Below are 8,267 nucleotides of genomic sequence, written 5' to 3'. Positions count from 1 at the left end.
TTCCACATATAACAGATGTACTTTTATTAGGATTCCATTCAATCATTCCAGTGAGTATATGGGACAGGTTTTGTTGGTGGAGAAACGCGCTAGCACCAAACAACGTAATTAAACTGGACAGCTTTTAGCCGTGTTAGGTTTGATAACTAAAATTTAGAATTCGTAGAGTATGTAGGATCTACTTATCATATTCAGAGGTCAAATCATACTTAATAGCCGTATATCAACCTCAGGAAAGAAAGCTAACCTTAAATTTAAAATTTCCCATACACTTACAAAAAAAAAAACATAAAATCACGTACTAGATAAATTATTATGATGCGAATAGAACCTTTTGGATTTTAGTTTCATTCCATCTTCCTTAGAGCTTCCGCCATTGGTAATGGATATTAGATGTTTTCCTTATTCATATGTATATATTTGGAATCTAAAGGATTGTTAGCTGATAGTCAATATACATACAGGAAGCAGTTAGGTACCTGCGATGCTCTTTTAGACTGGACATGCCATTTGCAAGAGAACTTGATAAGGGCTCTTAGTGCAGAGGAATTCAAATAGATTTTAGTGCTGCTTTCGATTTAGTAAATCACAAGGCACTTATTTATAAACTTTAGCAGCGAGTTGTTGTGGGCGGGATCTTCGTGAACCAAGACCTGTTGTGTGTGGAGTTACACAGGGCAGTATTCTTGGTCCACCGTTATTTTTAGTGTATACAAGCGATATGGTTGTTGGCCTGGAAAACAAGATTGTTCAGTATGCCGATGGTGCAACACTTGTGGGTGTAGTAAAGTCCCCACTTACGAGAAATGAAGCTGCCCTCAGCCTTAATCGGGACGTGGACCGCATCAAGGAATGGTGTAATCGGTCGGGTATGAAGCTGAACTCCAATAAAACGAAAACACTGTTGATTAGCAGATCTCACACAGATTTCCCACCACACCCTCCCCTTCAGGTGGAGGGAACTTTGATGAATAAGTCTGAATCTTTAACTATTCTAGGTGTAACTTTTGACTCACATCAAACTTTTGAGAAACATCTAATCAAAGTTTCAGCAAATGCCGCACGAAAGTTAGGTGTTGTTCGTAAGACCTCATAAAATCCGTGCAACGTGTTTTAGGTTATTTGTCCTTCCTGTGCTAGAAAATGTTCTTCGGTGTGGATGTCTGCTTCTGCAAGAGATTTGTCTCTTTCAGATAGAGTGTTTAGTGGTGGTAGGTTTCTGTTTCCTAATAGCAGCACATATGATTCACAATTCACATTTGATCCCTGATCCCCTTTACCTACCGAGAGCAACCAGATTCGCTGAGCAGCAGCACCAATATGCAGTAAATGTGCTTCACTGTCGAACTTCTCAGTTCCAGAGGTTCTTTATTCCTCACTCCGTTGGACTGTGGAACAGCCTCCCAGAGGATGATGTGCAATTGGAACTTAAGAAGTTCAAGTGAAAATGCAGTGCATTACTACCCTAATACTATAGCTCTTGTATTTTAATACTTTTTTAGCTATTTATCTATTTATTATTTTTTTTCTTTTTGGTAAGTGGGATTTCTGTCTGTATTTCACCATATTTCCTCGTAATTCTTCCTAATGAACGCAATATTCTTTGGAAGCTTGAATTTCAAGTGAATGGCCTCTGTGGGGTTGTTCTATAATGAATGGGTTTCATCTACTGAATAGTAGTATTAATAGTAATATGAATTTGTCAGAGATATTTGGTTAATAGTGTCCCGCATAGGGTGCACCGACATATAAGTGCCCCTTGAATTTTAAAATGAAAGAAAACGGTACGCTTTTTCATATCAGAGAACGCGTTAATGGGTAACTTATATAGAACAACATTCAGTTTTGTAGTCCGATGATTGAAAACCTGTGGGAAGCATCTTTATGAGATCTATGGAGAATAGTGAATCATCCTGTGAAAATATATACGTTGTATTCTTATCTTGACTGAATGACAGGCGAATCGGAGGTATTCTTCCTTTAAATGTATGTAGTGTTTTTTTTTACCCACTTATGCTACTCTATCCTTGATATTTGTGTTTTTCTTAGGATTATCGGAAGTCCCAGTTCTCTAGACATATAATGCTTTCTGTTACGAGGGCATTGTAAACTCTGTGGTGCTTTGTTAATAACGACAGCATCTTCAGCGTATCCTAAGTCTGTCAAGTTTCTGTTGATTCTTCAATCTTAATCTTCCCTTCCATCTTCAACCGCTTTTTCGTTATAAAAGCCATGAGAAGGGTAAACAGCAAGGATGACACAAAAATGTCCTTGTTTCACGTCACTAGTTGCTTCATATTCACTTGACATATCTCCATTGACATTAACTTGGCATCTGCAAAATTTAAATTAGTTTTATATGGTATTTAAAAGAAATGCCATAATGAGGTAAGACTGGGCCTTCCATAATATTGGTTTGTGAAAGCTGTCAGTACAAGCCAGAAATTGATTTTTAGACTCTAAGCATTTTATCAGTTTCTTTTTTCTCTGTACTGAGGATAAGTATACTGTGCATTTTCAACAAGACTGGTGTACTGTAGGTGTAATGCCTAATTACCACTTTCTCTGTTATCTTTGCTATGACCAGCAACTCCTAATATCAGGTTGCAAAACAGTCTACCTAGTATACGAGATGTCATTTAATTTTCAGCTAAAATCATCTCTGCAATGTTTCCATTGTAGCTAAATGCTCTCCATATCCTAAGTTTCTTTATTACTGAATCCCCTTCCTCATAAACAATATATTTGCTTATTAGTGCACTTAGGTGTTATTCAGTTTCTGCCGTATCACTCAGGATAATCACTCTCATATCTCTTTGTTTTTACCCCACACAAACATTCCGCCCAGCGCTCTTTCTTTTTCTTCTGATGTTATTATTGGCCCATAAACACATTGCTCACTGCTGTCCAGTCACTCGGTGCGTTTTCTGCATGAAGCAATGATAACATACCTACTCTTTCTTTACCAGTTCATTCTGGTCTTCAAGAATAATTGTGCACATTACCCCCATCCAATTTTTTCTCATTCCTTTTCACCGTTATCCACAAACAGCCATGACATCCAGGCAATATTTCTATAATTAATTTTCTTTCTTTTGCACCTTCCAGTATGATGTAGGGTTCTTGCAGTCTTCTGCTGTCAATTCATTTAAAAAAATAAAAAAACAGGGAATTTATAAAAACCCAGTAAACAAACACTGGACTGGGGGCCATTTCGTTGTACAATTTTTCTGTTACTCATGGTGCCAGAATCTAGGGAGGATTTTTGGTTAAGTACACTAAAAGGAAGCCATTCCATTGAAGCACTCATTTCCTGGTTGATTAAGACATGAATACAGCCGTTGCCTACTCATTCAGAGCTAAAGCCAGGGAGACCATGTAATAATGCCTGAAGCTCACCAGTCATTATATATATATATATATATATATATATATATATATATATATATATATATATATATATATATATTATATATACATATAATGTTTTATTAAACGATAATTATTTTAGCCCGTGGAATGTGCTGTACAAGGTTCTTGTGATGCGAGTTCATTGCCCAAATCTAGGTATGTGTGTATGTATATACAGTATATATATGTATTATGTATGTATATATATATATATATATATATATATATATATATATATATATATATATGCATGCATGTATGTTATATATGCGTGTATGTGTGTGTTTGTGGATTATTTTCAGACACATGCATATATTAGAAGCAGGACGCTAGTACAACTTTTGTGATTTCTTGAAAGAAGAATGGCGCTGCATTGCATTTGCAAATCCCTTCCCACGTCACAATCATCTCAACGAATTTATATTTTGGACTGAAATTAAAATGATATTTATTGTAAACATGTTTAATTATCTGTACAGATTACAAGATAGCCTTAAATCACTAACATCACCTTTAGCAGTATTTATGATATGATTAGGCGCGGATTAATGGAACAGAATTAAAAAAAAAATTTCGCAAAAACGTTGCTTAATTCTTGTTCTAGTATTGTAAAAGCCTGAGACTTTTGTTTTTTTAAAGCAATTCCTCAACGTTTATGAAATATTTACGTTGAAACGCAAACAGTTCAGGTTGAAAGTCATAAAATGCCTCAGCATTTCACTGGTTATTTAAACCTATAAAAAACTATTCATGAGAAACTTGACTAAAAATAAAGCTTTAATCATGGGTCCATTGCAAAGTAAATGCAAACAGTTTCTAAGAAATTTAATTTAGAAAAACCCTATTTGTAAAGTACTCAGACCCAGTAATAACCAACATTTTTAGAAAATTAAAGTAGCTTTTTAATGAATGCCACCGCAGTGCATTATTTTAAAGTGTGACGTTTTCGTTCTGGTGCTTTCATTAACATTCCACACCAACTGTATTCTTACGTTTTGTAAATATTGCATACACATATGTGTAATGAGAAAATACTTTCATATTCACATGAATACATAGAGTACATGGCATATTGATTCTTAGATGTTATCACAGACAGATACATTTATATACATTGTAAGGTTTCATAGTGAATTGCAATGCAACAAGCTTATGATGGAAGAAATAAGTTTTGCCCTAGATATTTTTTCACAAAAACAGTTTTTTTTTTTGCCGAATAACACTTTTAAAGAAAGTGCTATATCGATATTCTCTATCTTTAGGTTCCTAAAGATAGCCAAAAGAAAGGAGGACTCAGTTAAACATATATCCCTCAGTTTAGATGACCACATAGTGTTGCTATCATTTTGAACCTAGACTGAATTCAGTCGCCAAAGGATAATCTTTTTTTTTTCTGCGAACTACATCCGTCGTTGACAATGCTGCAAAATATGGTTTTACCAAAAACGCATTAAAAACATTCAAACACTGGAAATTGGAGTGATGACGTCATAGCAGCATTCTCAGCTCTTTTTCGAAATAAAAAGAGAGAAAATGACAATAGTTTTGGGAATAAACTGACAGTGTTCACCGGAGAGCATTGTCAAAGATGCAAGATAACTTTCACAGAGCGACTTCTAGAGCCTTTGAAAACTTCGCGTTCTGCAAAAGACTCGTGAAAATAAGTTTTGACGAAATTTGTTGGGAAATATTTAGCATTTTGGCAAGATATCAAAATGAGATTAATAAGAAAGAGGGTGGGCAAAACTTTGAAAATATTTACCATTGAGCAAAAATCTGATGGTAAATGTATTGGATATATTCAACATTGCACGTCATTTCAACCAGATATTAAGATTATGATTCTCTAGACAATTATGTCCTACCTTAAGGATAAATCACTATTTGTCAAAGTATAGCCAGCACCTTCAATGATGTGTTCTGAAGTTTAGTTAGCGACATAAGATTCTTATTATTTTACTTCATGCGTTGCGTTGCCCAGTAGACATGAACCAAGTGGAATACTGTCTTGCGAAATATTTCACACCATCTTAAAATAATGCCCCAATTCAGCTGAAGGTCGGAGAGAATCACCTGGAAAAAGAGAACGTCTAAGCTAAATATAACACTGTTGCAGCTGACTGAAGGTAGAGAACAAAGTAAACGGTTTAGTTAAGTTGTTTTATCGTGTTTGGTACCCCAAAATATTTCGTCACAGATAACACAGTTTGAGTATTAAGGAAACAAACATTTTACCCTACTCTGTGGAGCTCCTCAAATATAGAAAGAATAGGCATATTTTCATATCTTTTACAAAGTCCGAGTTTAGAAAATTCCCGCTCTGAATTGAAAATTCGAATCGGAGATATGGGAACCAAAATGAAAACAAAACAAATAATGCAAACATTTGAAAAGATGAAATAGCAATATTCATGTCATTCAAGAACCTATTACAAGTAAGTTTTATGTGAGGTGAATTAAAATTTTTAAGCTTCTGATTAATTTTCCCCAAAATAATGAAAGAAAGTAGAAAAATGAACTTTCCTAGAACTTCGAAATCAACCTTAGAATGGGTTACTACTTCTCTGATAGTTTCATTAAAAGGAAAATAAAGGGATCGGAATATGGACCTTACGTGTATTTAGAACTTGAATGAATGAACCAGCAGATAATTTCAAGACGTAGAATTCCGGAATGATTAGTTTTTTGAGAAAGGGAAACAGAAATGTACGTAAAGGAACGTTTTATAAATTCAAATGAGAAAGTTTAAGAATATCAATAAAAAAATTAAGTAGCCTTTCGTTATAAATTTACCCTTTCTCTCTCCCAAGATGAAAGTAGTCACCAGCTGATAGCATTCCCCAAAAACGTCTTGAATAAAACCATACTGACTAACTAATATTATAGAATGATGTCAGAAATAAGGTGAAGAGAACTAAACGGGCTGATGAATAAAAAAAAAAACCTACAATTCGATTTCTCCTTTGTGACTCGGGCAGTCGTAGTTCCAGATGACACTCAGTCCTTTAATCCAATCTTTTTCGTAACATTAACGATGGCTTTAATTTGCGCATGCGTGACACAGTCGAGTTCATAGTGGTGTATTATAAAATGTCTTTCAACTGTTTCTTTTATGTTTGAAGACTCATGGCAGCCGATGTAAACCTGGAAAGAACTGCGATGTAGGTTAGTCAAAAGACAACAGGGCCATTGACCTAACTTCTGTGTTAAAATTTCCAGACTAAAATATTTCTTCGCCTATAAATATTACATATTTCATATATAATAAAGCACACTTTTATATTTCTCTATATAGTCAGTATTTCAGAACTTTGATTTATTAAGTATGAATAAGTTTTTAAAAAGACAGAATTTATCATCTAAAAGAGTACTTACCTTAGTCCAAACTAGGTCCACACATATGCTACCAGTAGGCCCATTATCTCCATTGAAAGCTGATAAGACTTCACAAATATAATCCGTCCTTCATAGAATCTCGACGTCTTCTGATAAGCAGCTGGACAAAACTTCAGTACAGAACACTTTCTGGTCCCAGTTAGATCGTGGTTTTTAGTGGGCAATATCCCCTCTCTATGCCGTGAGTTATTATATATAGGCACCATTCAAAAGGGGAATGATGAAGACTAACAGTGAGCTTAACTTCATACAGTTTTCTACTAGACATTCTCTCTCTCTCTCTCTCTCTCTCTCTCTCACGTCAATGTCAGTGAAATATAAGCCCTAAATACCTTCTTATATATTCGTCTATCGCTTTTTTTTTATTTTTACCCATTTTATTAATATCTAAAATATGCAAAATATATTATCACAACCGTACATAAAAGATATATCAGAACTCTATGCGCGCAAAAGCTCAGTTACGTAAAAAATATCTACATACGTCAAAATAACAATGAATGACAAAAAAAAAAAAAAAAAAAAAAAAAAAAAACCGAAGGGGAAACGGAAGGTGGTCGATTGTAAAAATAATTTAAGATCCGTGACTTCGGTTATGTTATTGATTCAAAGCTTCTTGTAATGTTCGTCCATCGGTAAAGGTTCCATCTCCATCTTCTTCTTCCAGTGTCGTAGTTTGGGCGCGATATCTCTGAAAGACAGGAAGATACGTTTTAGAAAAAAGAAAAAAAAATAAGCGTCCATGGGACTGGAGGCTACCTAGTTATCAAACACTCTGATGACCTACTCATTCAGTTGAAGGGATTCCCAGTTACACATAAATTCAAAAGAAAAATAAAAGCACAGGCGAGTACGTTATCGTAAGGTATCTTTAGAAATGTCTTGAAGAATCCATAGAACATCTGGAGGTGGGGGACGAACGCTAGTATTCCTTGTGATCGTGAATTAAGGTATGTTATTGGAGGGCAGCACTCGCTAGGACGAGCTTGCATAGATGGCTGGTTTAGATTGTTCTGGCTTATGCCAGTAAGGGTCTTTGCTTTAAGGTTCGAAAGGAAGCAGGAGGCTTGGTGTGGACCTCAGAACTCTTACTGTCCCGTGCTTTCCAGACGAATATAGTTTTTCTGTGCATTGCTGTCCCTATGAATTCTCCCAACTGTGTGTTGGTCTCCAGTTTCTCAAATATCACTCAACTCTTTCTAGTATTCAACATATCGAATCTGGCTTTTATTAAAACACCTGCTTTCTTTCTACCAGGTCCTTTTATGTGCTGGTTCTTGCTAATATCTTTAAGAACCTGGTCTCACTCGGTTCTTTCATTTTCTCTTCCTTCGAATTTTCTGTCATGTCTTAAAGAATTTTCGATCATTTCTTCAATTTCATTTTTATCTTCCTCCTCACCGAATTTTAGTCGTTATTTCGTAACTCCGTGGGCTAGTGGTAATGGGCAATGGGTGACA

At 35.2% G+C, this 8,267-nt stretch overlaps 1 long non-coding RNA gene across 1 annotated transcript in view; it reads right to left on the bottom strand.

Moving 5' to 3' along the window:
* Nucleotides 1-3,878: 3,878 nt before the first annotated feature.
* The window catches only part of LOC136833693 (uncharacterized), a 12,684-nt gene continuing 8,295 nt past the window's right edge, over nucleotides 3,879-8,267 (bottom strand). Inside the window, exons 3-5 of the long non-coding RNA XR_010851566.1 lie at nucleotides 6,787-7,498; nucleotides 6,360-6,555; nucleotides 3,879-5,484 (exon numbers count right to left, since the gene is read on the bottom strand). This is a non-coding gene — a long non-coding RNA (uncharacterized lncRNA). The remainder of the gene's footprint in view (nucleotides 5,485-6,359; nucleotides 6,556-6,786; nucleotides 7,499-8,267) is intronic.

Source organism: Macrobrachium rosenbergii, chromosome 52, assembly GCF_040412425.1.
Source record: "Macrobrachium rosenbergii isolate ZJJX-2024 chromosome 52, ASM4041242v1, whole genome shotgun sequence".
Taxonomy (NCBI): Eukaryota; Metazoa; Arthropoda; class Malacostraca; order Decapoda; family Palaemonidae; genus Macrobrachium; species Macrobrachium rosenbergii.
The sequence above is the reverse complement of the archived record's forward strand: the minus strand, read 5'-3'. Positions and strand labels throughout refer to the sequence as shown.